The sequence below is a fragment of the Mastigoproctus giganteus genome, chromosome 6 (assembly GCF_048544385.1).
Source record: "Mastigoproctus giganteus isolate SK-2022 chromosome 6, ASM4854438v1, whole genome shotgun sequence".
Lineage (NCBI taxonomy): Eukaryota > Metazoa > Arthropoda > Arachnida > Uropygi > Thelyphonidae > Mastigoproctus > Mastigoproctus giganteus.
The window spans coordinates 108228086-108243025 of NC_143580.1; the positions used below are offsets into that span (position 1 = coordinate 108228086).

At 39.7% G+C, this 14940-nt stretch overlaps 1 long non-coding RNA gene across 1 annotated transcript in view; it reads right to left on the bottom strand.

The window, feature by feature from the left end:
• Window positions 1-2890: 2890 nt before the first annotated feature.
• The window catches only part of LOC150084500 (uncharacterized), a 125141-nt gene continuing 113091 nt past the window's right edge, over window positions 2891-14940 (bottom strand). Inside the window, exon 2 of the long non-coding RNA XR_016547064.1 lies at window positions 2891-3088. This is a non-coding gene — a long non-coding RNA (uncharacterized LOC150084500). The remainder of the gene's footprint in view (window positions 3089-14940) is intronic.

Sequence of the window (14940 nt, forward strand, 5' to 3'; positions counted from 1 at the left end):
TAAAGAAACTACCAAAAAACTAAAATATCAGAATAATAGACTGACCATCATGCCCCATATCGACAGAGGACCACGAGGCCAATAATGGTCATGGAATCGCTGCATTTCAATCGTCATACAAATCATCGCAAAGGCAGAAATATCGAAGAACCAAACCACCCCTCCATTCTCCGATAGATCAACCAATGCAGAGGATTTGCATGGCGGTGGTCCTTATGCAGCGAAAAATAATCTATAGAACAGACAGCACTCTTGATCAGAGCCACACCACTGACATAATGCAAGCTTAACCAGCTTATATAATAGAAAGGAAAAGAATAGATGGCGGCACAGGTGCTGCTTATTTAGCATAACAACCCACTACTACCACTCATTTATATTATGTGAGGTAAAAGTTAGGTAAAAGTAATAAAAATAAATAAATATGGCTATGTAGCTATCATTAGAGGCAGCAAATGCACATCCTCCACATGATGCCTAATTATATCTGATAATTAAAATAAATATGATATTTAAATAAAATCATCAGCCAGTAGTACGGCAATAATGCAGAGCGAAATGAAACGCAAAATAATATAAATAAACAAACAGGGAAGGGAAAGTAGAGATAATAGGACAAAAAGGTAGTCGATAATCCCCTATATAATTTAGTCTATTAAGTCATTAAACCCAATTAATAAAAAACGATATAAATTTAAATAATGCCAATTATAAATAATTTAGCGGTACCGCCCTTGAAGGTACCAGTTCCAAAAGACGTGAAATATCACCAAAAAAGGGTTAAAGAAACTACCAAAAAACTAAAATATCAAAATAATAGACTGACCATGCCCCATATCGAGAGAGGACCACGAGGCCAATAATGGTCATGGAATCGCTGCATTTCAATCGTCATACAAATCATCGCAAAGGCAGAAATATCGAAGAACCAAACCACCCCTCCATTCTTTATTGGCCTCGTGGTCCTCTGTCGATATGGGGCATGATGGTCAGTCTATTATTTTGATATTTTAGTTTTTTGGTAGTTTCTTTAACCCTTTTTTGGTGATATTTCACGTCTTTTGGAACTGGTACCTTCAAGGGCGGTACCGCTAAATTATTTATAATTGGCATTATTTAAATTTATATCGTTTTTTATTAATTGGGTTTAATGACTTAATTGACTAAATTATATAGGGGATTATCGACTACCTTTTTGTCCTATTATCTCTACTTTCCCTTCCCTGTTTGTTTATTTATATTATTTTGCGTTTCATTTCGCTCTGCATTATTGCCGTACTACTGGCTGATGATTTTATTTAAATATCATATTTATTTTAATTATCAGATATATATATATATATATATATATATAAAAGACATTTAATCATTCTAATATATATTATAAAAATCTCTTAGTATTTGCTACTTACTAATCTGGCTGTAGACAGATTAGCAAGCAGCAAATTAAAGCTAGTCACACGCAGATTAGCAGAAAAATTATACATTTGTTGAAGTTGCAGAACAAAATGATAAAGATCAACTTTTTTAACAAGGTGGCGACAAGAATCACCGTCACCTTAGTTTATAACAATGGTCGCTACTACGACAATGGTGTGAAACTAATGATAGTGTGCTCCCACAACAACAGTGTGGGACCACACTATTACTGGTTGCGCAGTGCATTCGCCATCTTCCATATAATCACAAAGTTTTTGTGAACTCTTGATTAAGACATATGTTTGTTTGTTTGTTATTTGGTTTTAAGGAGCATTAGCAACTAAGGCCATATTGCTCCGTGAATATGCGGTGGTCATTCCCTGACCTTTCCGCATCCTCCGTATTTGATGGTGACGGGCTCGAACCCCGGTCTGATCAAGAAGCGTGTGCTATGCACTGCTGCTCCTTCCCACCTGGCTACGGAGGCGCTTAAGACATATCAAGGGGCAGTGTTAGTAGTTAATCACTTTGATGCAAAGAGCGAACACTTTTAGAAGGGACTTTCAATTTTGCAGTCTATATATAGAAGCATAGAATCCCAATAAAACCACGCCATCTCTGTTCAGTTACAGAGCGAAGCGAGCAGCTCCCGCAATCTCAATAGATGAAACAGCTCGTGGCTCAGGAAAATGGATGAATTGCACAACGGAACTACCCAACACGACTACCTTAACCTCATGATACTGGGAATTATCACTGCGTTGTCACTTTAACACATGAAATTTCATTGCGAAACAATGCTGTTGGTATCTGAAGCATATTCTCTCAGAGTTGAAAGCATAATTGTCTGAAACCAGTTATCCAAATCTTCGAGATTTCTTGAGAAGGCAACATCCGCACTCGTCCCAGTTCCTTGAAAATGTTCATCAGTATAAACAACACTTTTTATTAACACAAGGGCGTGTGCCTATAATAATTGGAGTATATCACTTAAGGATCAATTAAAAAAAAAACTGACAGGCGATTTTTGTATTTCACTGTATCATCGTAAAGTTTTGGAGGGTGTGGGAACAAATAGGAAGACTTAAAAAGTAGAGATGATGGTTCTTTCTATTAAGGGAAACAATATTTCATGGAAACTGTCATAAAACTGATGAATATACTGTCTCTGTCGAGGTACTTGCATTCATACACATTTAAACTAGAACTTGGAATTATATCAGTTTATAAAAGTGCTCCCATAACTTCAGAATTAAAATCAGAATATAATTCAACGTATAGCATAAACAAGCTCCTTGAAAATGTATCTGATGATCGTATAAGAGCTCTACATGGGCATTTCAGCCGGTTCCATTTATCGGTCTTTACTCTATGGTGTAGACAATTATTCAGACATTTATGAGTAATAATCAAAGTGTAAAAATGTTTTATTTTCTTTAATACGAAACAATTAGTCATAAAGCCTCTTTAATGAAGACTAGAATTCTCAAAATGCAAATACAAATCATCTTAAGTAAACGAGTCAGTTAAATATATACATAAACTATTGAGATCGAACGTAAAAAGTAGTTTTATATTTTGCTTAATCCCTGATAAAATTCTTTTCTTCTCAGGGTGTGGAATATCCAGTTCCTCCGGACGGTTTCTTGATTTGGTATGAAGGCGCCATCTGTAATCAAAAAGAGGAAAGTAAATATTTCATTTTAAACATACCGTGACAAATAACACTCACTACGATAATAAAAGAAGGGCGCTGTTCAATAATTTATATACTCAACGTTATTTATTGCCTTGGATTCATTTGCATACACATGAACACGTTAAGCTGAACATACACACACGCTCTCTGGACAAACAGCGATTTACTCCGGGTAACACCGAGACCTTTTCCTACCAGTTGATTCCATGTACAAGCCTGGAGTTTACGGAGAAAGGATATTGATTCATGTCGACGGACAATTAACTTTTAATTATTGTGATTAAGTACTTTGCAATATGTGCTTTTGGTGATAAACTTCTTAAACAGAGACACGTACTATGTTTAGTAGCAAATTATAATAATTTTATACACTCGCTAAATGAATATTACAATAAATCACCTGTAGCCAAGTTGGTTAACTTATCCATAATGTTTTCCCTCACATCTGGTCTACAGTAAAACTGCACCACACTTTTGAGGAACATCTAATGCGCCATTAAGTGTTACATTAAGATATATTTTCAGTTTAAAACAGATCCTCGGTATTTTGCTAGATGAAAAGAAGATCCGTGTTGTTATATTTGAAGTTTTTTGGTACAAGAAGGTAGAAGCTCTCGAGAGAAATTCGTGATATTCCTGTTTAGATAACAAAGTTTATAGATGATCGTATTGCTGGAGGTACCTCAAAAAAAGGCAATTTAGAGACCAGGTATAAACAAGAAAACATCACTTAGTGAAGTTGTCTCATTTTTTATGGAAGTTCTGTTATCAATTTTGATGTCCCAATATCAATATAGCTATAGGAACGTGTATTTACACGGATTACTAAAAAATCTTCATCAACTCTTGGCCTTTTCTGATTTGATTATTTTGAATTTGGCAGTCTGTAACTGTCCACGAGCCCTCGAACCTCATTGGAGCCAGTGTACTTAAATGTGCAATGCCTAATATTTCATCCGGGGACAGGTCAAGAACAACATTTAGATTAAGCATTTCTAATCCATACCCGTTTATTGCAGTAAGAGACAGTGGCCCAACAGTTCTTTTTATCAAGTTAAGAAGTAATTCAAAACGAATGGAAGTGGTCGTGATTTTTTTGGGGAGGAAGGGGTAGTTAGTCTCCAATATTCTGATGTGCTATTATTTCCCACGTTAGATATCCGGACATAAATTTGAGCAGATTATTTGTCGAGTAATTCATTAAAATTAAGTGAAGGGACGCACTAATTAAAAAAATAATAATTATAAATATATATATGTGTGTGTACAGTAGCAAATACAGCTGATCTAATTGGGCAGCAATTTTAATTATCCTCGCGATTGCAATCCATAAGCTGAATCAAGCACATTTCTTAGAAAATAAATGTACCTGATTCACTTGAAGTAAACCCTATTATAATATAATTCAGATAAACGGATATTCCACTAAAACGGATGCTTTCTTAATTCATGACGAGCGTGACGGTTCAGACTTCGCTAAATATGCTAATGAAATCGACCCCAGTGAGTATTGCTAATATGTTTTAGCAAGCGCATTACCTTTGAGGTTGTTTAGATGACCAGGAAATTGTTCGAAATAGAACAAGCTAAATCTGTCTTTCTTAAAACCAGAGCAATATCGGTCTGAAATAAGAACGTCCTGGATTCCTGCGTCTTAGCAATTTTAAGCTTACAGCGGTTGGTCGATATCAAAGTATATCGGTATTGAGCCAATCCGATAATAATTGCACCACTCAGCGAAGCAGCGTTCCTCACTATGTGAAAAAATATAGAAAGTTGGATGAGTATTTGAGTGCATTTAATGATAGCCGTTCCTACGTAACAAGGGAGACAAGGAACAAATATTAATGTTTCATTGGTCAAGAACGGCAGATTTATTTCTGGTGGTCGAGAATGACAGGATTCGGACCAAACTAGAATCATAAACAAATTAAGGGAGAAAGTTAGTGATCATTTGAAAAAAAATGCCTGCTCTGTTTTACGATTGGGCATGCATGTCCCATAAATATCTTCCCCCTTCCTCTTGCGTCTTTCTTGGAGTACAATATACAATAAAGATTTCGAGGTGATATCAAGTAGAATAATTTAAAAAATTATACTCCAATACGGTCCCAAAGTGGCTAGAAGAATTTACACCCTCATTTGTAGCATCATCCTCATTTTTACTAATCGACAGTAAAATATCAAAAGTATTATATCTGATGAACTGTATAAATTGATGTCACTTTCTACTTCGACAGTCCAGTTTTAAGCAGCATAATGAATTCACCCGAGCTTGTACAGACTCAAGAAGAATTAACAGTAAATGAAGTCGTTTAAGTCGACAAGCATGTTGGCTCTTTTCCAAACAACGATTTCCGTACGTACCATGCCATAATGTCATTTGTATTAAAATTTCTGGTTTCTGCAGACCATTCGAAATAGAAAGCCAGGTCATTTACATTAGGAACATAAGAGGTGTGTCCCCTTACTTGTTTTAACACAGCGAAATCGCACAAATTACGTCTGTATTTTATAAGTACATGTATAAAAACATTATTATCTAAATCACCGGATACAGATAAGTTGTTGTCATCTCAGAACTTGTAATGAGGTATTATACACGAAGGTCTGACAAGGTTACTGATATAATGACAGAGTACTCTCACTTTCTCTTTTCATCCCCCCTCAGTCTTCCGACCTTCGTATTCTCTGCAATCGTACCTCACGTTGACGTTCCGAATACAATCGTTGAGAGCAAGGGTCTTAGTTCATGTTAAGGGACCACTGATGAAGACAGGAAAGATTTAGGGGCATATTTTCGATGTTTTAATGATTAGTTTGGTTGATGTAATTGGATCTCTTAATTGCTCTGCGCTAAAGTCACGCATCCTGTAGACAATAAGGACATATGATATAAGACTATGTGAGATTGCTGGATTTGCCAATAGACAATTGTATCATGATTTGGGTTTGGCTTATACACTATTATTAAACTGCCACTCGGTAGTTAGAGCATGGATTCATAACATGTTTCCTGTACGTTGTAATGCTGTCAATGAGTAGGTGTTAAAACTCATTCTCAAGATTATGTTTTAATTTCTAGTTAGAAATATAATTCATCGCCCGGTTGGAGTTCTGTTTTCTGTTGTTAGATATCGAATTACATAACGTGGACTATATGTAATAATTTGATTATCACTGATAGGATAACGTGGGTACCTTCTCTTAGTGCATCGTTAAATTATCCAATTTAATATGATTGGAAAGTTAAATTGTTTATTTTTAAGAAGCTGTAAAGGGCTCTTATGATTCTAAAGATAACTTCCTTATAATAACCACGAACACAGAAGAATACGCATCCTTATTTGTTTAAGGCATGTGTACAGTCCTGAATACTGAGCAATGACATCAGTACCTCGAACAAGACTTCAGATACGTAACTTGGATTTTGTTGCATCCTAAACGAAAAAAAAATATATATATAAATAAAATAAAAATGCGCTCCATTTCTGTAAGCTTAATCATAGCGGCCATTTTCCACCCTTGAATGGATAAGACGTTTAAATGCAGTGAACGCACAGTATATTCGTCCCTTCAAAAGAAAAACAAAATCCCTACACAACTGCATTAAGCATTAAAATCAATAAAGTCATCTATATTTATTTAAATCTCAATTTAAATGATGCTATATTTGAACATTGGAGGTTTGTTTGTTTGTTTTGTTTGTTTTTGGTTTTTTATTGGCGCATTGGCAGCTGTGGCCATAATGCGCCAAGACTATGCAATATTTAAAAGTTTAAATTCTCGGTGACCTAATTAGTTAGGTCACCATGTCCAGATAAATAATAACAAATATATAAAAATTAAATCAATAAAGAGATAACAATAACAAATTTTAAATACAATTAAAAACTTTTATTGATTTAAAATAGCTAAAAACAGCAGACACGTTGTCATTGTCGGATAAAATCTGACTGAGTGTATAAGGCTCAGTCAGATGACTAAAAGCGGTAAAACGGGTGCTGCTAAAATCTGGACAGTCAATTAAAAGGTGTCTAATCGTTAGGATTGTGCCACAGGACACACACATAGGAGGGTCATCAGCCCTCAGCAAAAACGAATGAGTTAAATGACTGTGTCCTATGCGGGTCCGGGCAAGAACAACTTCCTCCTTACGATTCCTGCGCAGACTAGACTGCCACGGTTCAATTACAGGTTTTATATGATATAACTTATTCGCAGTCTGTCTATTCCACGAATCCTGCCATTGGGAATGTATCTTTTGATGTATTATTTGCCTGTAGTCTGTATAGGGGACTAACAGGCAGTGGTCATTATTGGGAATTGCTGATTTGGCTGCGGCGTCAGCCAAATCATTTCCCCTAATCCCAATGTGGCTAGGAATCCAGCAGAAGCGGATATCATATTCACGTTCATGGAGAACGTGAATCTTCTGCTGAATGCTAGACAGAACTGGATGAGAATTATATCTCACAGATATTAAAGCCTGTAACACGCTGAGAGCGTCGGTATACAAAATGAACCGTTGGTATTGGCATTCACTAATGTGATCCAAGGCTAACTCTATAGCGTGCAGCTCTGCAGTAAATATGCTGCATTCAGAGGGAATCTGCTCCGATGTAGTGCTGTCTGTAAAGACAGCAGCAGATCCCACATATGATTCTGACTTCGACCCGTCTGTGTAGACTGGCGCGAAGTCAGAATGTTCAGCTCGGTGTGCTGAAAAAAGCTGCAGGTAGACAGACGATGGAGTGTCCGACTTTCCCCAATTTCGAAGGGACAAGTCACATGCCGGGACATGAGCATGCCAGGGTGGAAGGGGTTGCTTTGGTGTTTGGGCAACCCTGTCTACCTTTATATTAAGTTCTTTGAGTAGCTCTTGGACACGAATACCAAAAGGACGATTGGCAGTCTTACGGGTGTTGTACAAATTTTCCCATCGTGGCTCAAAAACGGTTAGCCACGTAGGGTGGTCTGGCAGGGATTTCAGTTTTAGAGCGTAGTTTAGAGACAACTGCTTACGTCGAAGCAATAATGGCGGTTCGTTTGCTTCGACGTATAAGCTCTGGACAGGAGATGTGCGATATGCTCCAATAGCGGTACGGAGAGCCAGATGATGGACAGGATCGAGCCAACGAAGTACACTGTCTCTGGCCGAATTGTATACCAGGGACCCGTAATCCAGTCTGGATCGTACAAGTGCACGATAGATGCGTAGTAGGGTGCATCGATCCGCACCCCAAGATGTTGAGGAAAGAGAGCGCAGAATATTTAGCCCTCTTGTGCACTTTGTGCGGAGTTGACGGATGTGATCCAGAAAGGTCAGCTTTTTATCGAATACGAGTCCCAAGAATTTTGTGTCCGCTGCTATTGGAATTACATTTTGTCCGAGCTTTAATTCAGGCTCAGGATGAAGATTACGCTTACGACAAAAGTGTACGCAAACGGTCTTCTCCGGCGAGAACCTGAAGCCATTAGCAAGAGCCCAGGAGTTGAGGCGATCAATAGCTTTCTGCAGTTGTCTTTCAATAACCCTCATGTTGCATGACTGACAAAATATGCTAAAGTCATCAACATAGAGGGCACAGTTTACAGTTGGAGGAAGTTGTTCTGTGATGGAATTCACTTTGATGGCAAAAAGCGTGACACTTAATACTGATCCTTGTGGTACTCCCTCCTCTTGGCTGAAGGAACGAGAGAGTGAGGATCCCACACGAACTTGGAAAGATCGATTGGCTAAAAAGTTTTTAATAAAAATGGGGAGTTGCCCCCTAAGGCCAAGGCTATGCAGATCTTTTAAGATGCCAAATCTCCAAGTTGTGTCATACGCTTTCTCCATGTCAAAGAACACCGACACCAAGTGTTCACGTTTTAGGAAAGCATCCCGGATGGATGCTTCCAATCTAATAAGATGGTCCAAAGTGGACCGGTTCCTTCGGAAGCCGCACTGTATGTTGGAGAGAAGGTCATTTGATTCTAAGTACCATATTAAACGAGAATTAACCATTCTCTCCAGGATTTTGCACAGACAGCTAGTCAGAGCAATAGGACGATAGTTGGTGGTGACTTTTGGATCCTTTCCTGGCTTAGGGAAGGCAAGAACGATTGCCTTTCTCCAGGAATCCGGAAACTGCCCTTCAGTAAAGATTCTGTTATACAGAAGGAGCAGACAATCCATAGATTTTGGTGAAAGATGTTTAATCATGTCATAATGGATGCCATCTGGTCCAACAGCACTTGCTTTGGAAAGAGCGAGGGCTCTTTTCAGTTCCTGAATAGTAAAATCCCCGTTGTAGGGATAGAGGCCCTTGGACTTAAAATTAAGTGCTTCTCTTTCCAGTTTATGTTTCAGGACCAGGAACTCTGGGGAGTACGAGGATGTTGCGGAGATGTTAGAGAATGTTTCCCCAAGAGCATTGGCTATTGCAGTTGGATCTGCAACAGCGCATCCATTATAATCTAAGATTGAAGAAGGGTGGGATGTATATTTTCCCTTCATTTTCCGGATTTTATCCCAGACTACCTTAGAGTTGGTAGACTGGTTAATAGATGATGTAAAACGGATCCACGATTCCTTTTGGCTCTGACGACGGATGTAGCGTGCTTTGGCTCGTGCACGTTTGAAGGCTATAAGGTTGTTCGTGGTAGGATATCGGCGAAATATCCCCCACGCTTTGTTTTGAGCCTTTTTTGCTGCTGTGCATTGTGAATTCCACCAAGGTTTGGGAAATGGTGGAAACCGGGCTGATGTTTTTGGGACAGCATTAGCAGCTGCGTGGACAATGATTTCTGTGATGTACGTTACTGCGTCATTGATAGGCTCCTGACTGACTGTACTGAGGTCAAAATTTGCCTGATGTTGGAAGGCATTCCAGTCAGCCTGATCAAACTTCCACCGTGGTAACCTAAAAGGAAGACACGGTCTCCCACTGTGTAACAAGGTTATCACAGGGAAGTGATCACTTCCGTATGGATTCTCCTCCACTTCCCAGGTGAGTGAAGGGAGTAGAGAAGGGGAGCAGATAGAGAGATCAATGGCAGAAAAAGTACGGGTAGGCATATGGAAGAAGGTGTTTGTTCCAGTATTTAGAAGGGAAAGGTCATTGTCATTGAGCATACGCTCTATGACTCGTCCCCTTCCGTTGATGTTAGCACTACCCCACAGGGTGTTATGTCCGTTAAAATCCCCGAGAAGTAAGAAAGGGGGAGGCAACTGCGTTACAAGATCATCAAGGTCTTCCTGGGAGATGTCAGTCCCAGGTGGCAAATAAATCGAGCAGACCGTTATTAAAAATCCCACTGTAAGGCGAATTGCAACAGCCTCTATGCTGGTTGTAATTAGCAAGGGCTGAACTGGGGTCTGATTACCCACAAGGATAGCCACTCCTCCATGAGCAGGACCATCCGCAATTCTATCCTTACGAAAGATTGTGATGTTATGCAGGGTGGGATCATCATTTGCCTTTAGATAAGTCTCCTGCAAGCAAAAGCAAACTGGCTCGTGCTTTTGCAGGAGGGCCTTGATGTCATCAGTATTTCGCCGGAATCCACGACAATTCCATTGTAGGAATTTAGCCATTATTTTGGCTTGGTGGGTCCATCAGGCGGCTTCCGAGGTGCTGAGGGCTTACTTTTATCAGTCTTGGCTTTGTCTTTTTTGGGGAAGAATGGACGATGTCCCGTGTCCATTTCTTCCTCCGCAAAGAGTTCCAAGACTGATTCATCCTGTACCTCCTTGTTCTCTACATCCATTCTTTCTGTTGTTACTTCAGGCTCTTTACCACTTGGTTTTGGTAGTGGTGGAGCACTAGGAGGTACGGATATAGGAGTGGCAACTGACTGTGTTTTTTTGGTGGGCTTTTGAGAACTCAATAAATAGCGTGCAATCGGGGTGAATGACTCTCTTGGTGGTATAGTCATCTCAGTTTGTGTCCCGATAGTGCTCTTAGCAGAAACCTTCTGGGCATATGAAGGTTTCCCGCTATTTACTGGTTGGATACGTTTTCTGGCCTCTGGGTAGGAAATATTCAGCTCTGTTTTTAGTTTTTGGATTTCTTTTTCGTCTTTCCACCGCTGGCATGCTCTTGAATAGGCGGGGTGCTCACCTTGGCAGTTAACACAGGCGGGTTTTGGAGCTGTACATTCCTTGCTCTCGTGGTCTTTAACACCACATCGAGCACAGGCAGGGTTACCACGACAAGATGTTTGTGAGTGGCCGTATTTTTGGCATCTAAAACACCGCAGTGGGTTTGGGATATAAATCCTCACTGGGCAGTTTAGATAACCTGCCTTGATGGAATTTGGAGGCCGTGGGGTGTTAAACGTGAGGATGAGAACTCGGGTAGGGACGAGATTCCCATCCTTCCGTATCGATATTCTCTTTACAGCTGTCACTCCTTGGTCTTTCAATTCAGAGCAGATCTCTTCTTCAGAAACATGAAGAAGGTCCCACTCTGATATGACACCACGTGAAGAATTTAGAGTTTTGTGAGGGGTTACGATGATAGGTATTCCCCCTATGGATGTAGCCTTTATGATTTTTTCCGCTTGCTTGGTGGTAGAAGCTTCGACCAAAAGGTCGCCAGAACGCAGTCTTTTTACAGATTTTGGTGAACCTGCCAACCCTTCTAATCCTTTCTGGATGAAGAAGGGTGACATCTTTCCAATGGACTGCTCTCCGGTGGAATGGAGAATGAGGAAAAGCGGTGTCACTAATGGTGGTGATTTATCCTCAGTTCTGGCTCGTTTTGCAGAGGTGTTATCTGCGTCATCATCTCGATTAGGTAGGGGCCTTGTTGGGGCCCCAGAAGAAAGGGGATTTGAATTACTCATGAGAGTAAAGAAAAATGTCTGATGCCTAAGTACCTCACCCACCACGGAGCCCTACGAGGGGGCGCCCACTCGTGAACTAGCAGGTACTGCGTACACGAATGGGACGCCGAGTTCGCTTAGAACACCATACCCACGTTACCAATAAGTCTTTATCCCGTCCCAGGACCATAGGGAGGGAGACTTATTGGAACGCAGTTGACCCTAGCAGTATAATACCACCCGCCGATTGATCCCAGTCGAGCCGGTCCGGGACCACCCGTCTCGTCGAAGCAGGGGCCAAAGTGGTGTATTAAGGCTGGGCCCCTCAACCACCAGGATCCCCCTTTCCGCTTCCACGGGTCGCGGCGCACGGCTGCACACGCCGGATTCCAATGATGTAACCCTGGAACCAAGGTATGGGCGTTGGATCCCAGTGATGCTAATCTGGAAAACCAGCAGCATCACTGGGAGGTCCCCTCACCACGTACAGGTGCCCACGTCGAGGGGAAAACATTGGAGGCCAATTTGGGGAATATCGAATTATCAACATTGTTTAACGCTTGTCCGATATTGACATTTCCAATAATTACAAAGGAAACAGCACGAACTGTGCCCGAAATAAATTCCTATAATACTCTCTGAAACTTAAATGGTACATATAAAATGTATTTAGTTTAACAATTTAAATGTCGAAGCCCACTGGGTTATTCAATCAAACGCTACACTAAAAATCAAAGACCTTACCAACTGATTTCAAATGGAAAAGAAAGTTTTGTATCATCTAACATAAAACGAAACCACATTTTCGATTCTTTCGATCGGAAAGGCAGTAGAAATCATTACGGAACAAAGCAAAAATATTTTAAAACGTACAACACGAACATTGATTTGCTATTCAAAATGTCCTCTCCTACGCTCGCTTATCAATAAAGCTGGTTCTTGGTCTACAATCAAAGCGAGTCGCATTATGTTACATTTAAATCATAGGCAACGTCAGAGGGCGCCTTGGTGCGGGCATTTGATTTCTGCTGACATTGTCCTTAATGCCCTCCCCAATCATTAACGTTTATTTACTAGGATAATTTGGAAGATGCCGGAAGGAAGGATAAAACGAAGAGAAAGTATTATTGTATCCTATATTGACTGCACGTGCCCGTCCATGTAATGCGTCTCTAATTGGATAATTCTTAGGGATAAGCGGCGTCCATTTCATGTCTTAGTGTAAACGGTGGTGACTTAAATTACGGTCTATTGAAATCATGTACGGACAGCAAGCGCTGTGGAGGTGAGCACAGTCGAAGTAACATAATGGGTGCAAATCTGGAGTATAAGACAGGCTGAAATTTACTAGTGAAAGGCTGGCAGCGTTTTAGTGACGGCTGGTAAACACTGTCATCACCGCATCTAACGACCCACTTTACTGAAAATCCGTTTCTGATGAAAGGTGCGAAAAACCTACCTTTCAGTTCTCCCACACACACACTGATATCCATGACGCGAGAAGTTTCCAGCTCAGTGCCCGACCGTGTTGTTCTGGAAGTATTTTCACTGGAAATCAAAAGTTATCCCAGAAATTCTGCTACGCTTAAAATGAAAACAACAACAAAAAATATATATAAAAAACGTGAAAAAAAAAGCAGCACTTTGAAGATTTATAAAGCGTGAAGTTGACAAAACCTAATGAAAGCAACCAACAGTTGATAACAGTGTTAGAAGGTAAATTTCAGTTATTTCGCTCTTCTGGCCAAGTTCGTAAACTGGTACAAACATACAGACAACGTCACGGTTTCTGAAGTCACCATCGTTTACTAGCGTATTATAGAACTAATTCAACCAAAGTTAATCTGTAAATGGGCAATATAGGATATCCTGGAGTTGTAGGATTTCCTAGATTGACAAATACGAATGGTATCATGAATTCGACTTCGTTTCCTTAACTTCTAATCCGTTTAACTTCTCTAACCCGGCTTAAGTACATTCACTAGAGACTACTTGGTGAACCCCAAATTAAAGTAAACATCTCCCTTGAGGGTCTAGTTCATATCATGATATATGGGCTTAAACAATACGAAATGTACTTCATCCACTTAATAATACCTTCAGGTTGATTTTTTGTGCAATTAAATTACGATCGCTACATATTATAAACAAATATCGAATGTTTCTGAAAGCAAAGCGCGTTTCACCCCAAGCTTATCACTGAATATTAGAAATAATCTAAAATCCAAAATACTTACCGTATAACACCAATATTTTAACAAAAATAAACATTGTTGCGCATCTTTTAAAACCCAATAATTTCATCGTCTTCTTCATCAGGCAAAAACAGTTCACAACATTTGAAAGTGTTTTCGGGCTATCGAGTAAATTGGAACTTCCTTCCTGAGCCATTATTCGCAGAGAAACCAATCTGTAATACAGTAATAAATATGCAATACAGAATGGATCGGCTTAATTAACATTTAGTATGCAAACTGGATTTAAATGGTGTCCTGGCTATATGTTTTGTGGAAATCGAGTACTGTACAAACATTTCCTTAGTATTACTTAAATTTATTGATGCGAAGTCAGAAGGTTTAAAGTGGTGAGTCCAATGCGAGTCGCTCAATCTCTTCCCTAGGACATAATCTTTAAAGCTGTTCACAAGTGGTACAAGGAGGAATGTCCAAAAAGGGTATACTGTCCAGAATATCGGAAATTCTCTAAATGATCTTTTCCGGTGATTAGTTTCCATGAATCAGAAGAAAAAAAAATTCTTGTTGCGGTTACAGTACAGTTCAGTGAGTTTGTAGAATGAAACTCCCGAATTTCTGGATAGCAAAAGAGATGAGGGACAAGAACCGCATCATGCCTCAGTAGGAATCGAATCCACATACTCCATGGTGAGGTAAAAAAAGCACCGATCATAGTTACAAGAGATTCGCAAATCTGTATATCATCTGCACTGAAAAGTAAGGTGAATAATAGTTTTGTTTTGTTGTTCATCAACCCGATAAGTAAGAAAGTCT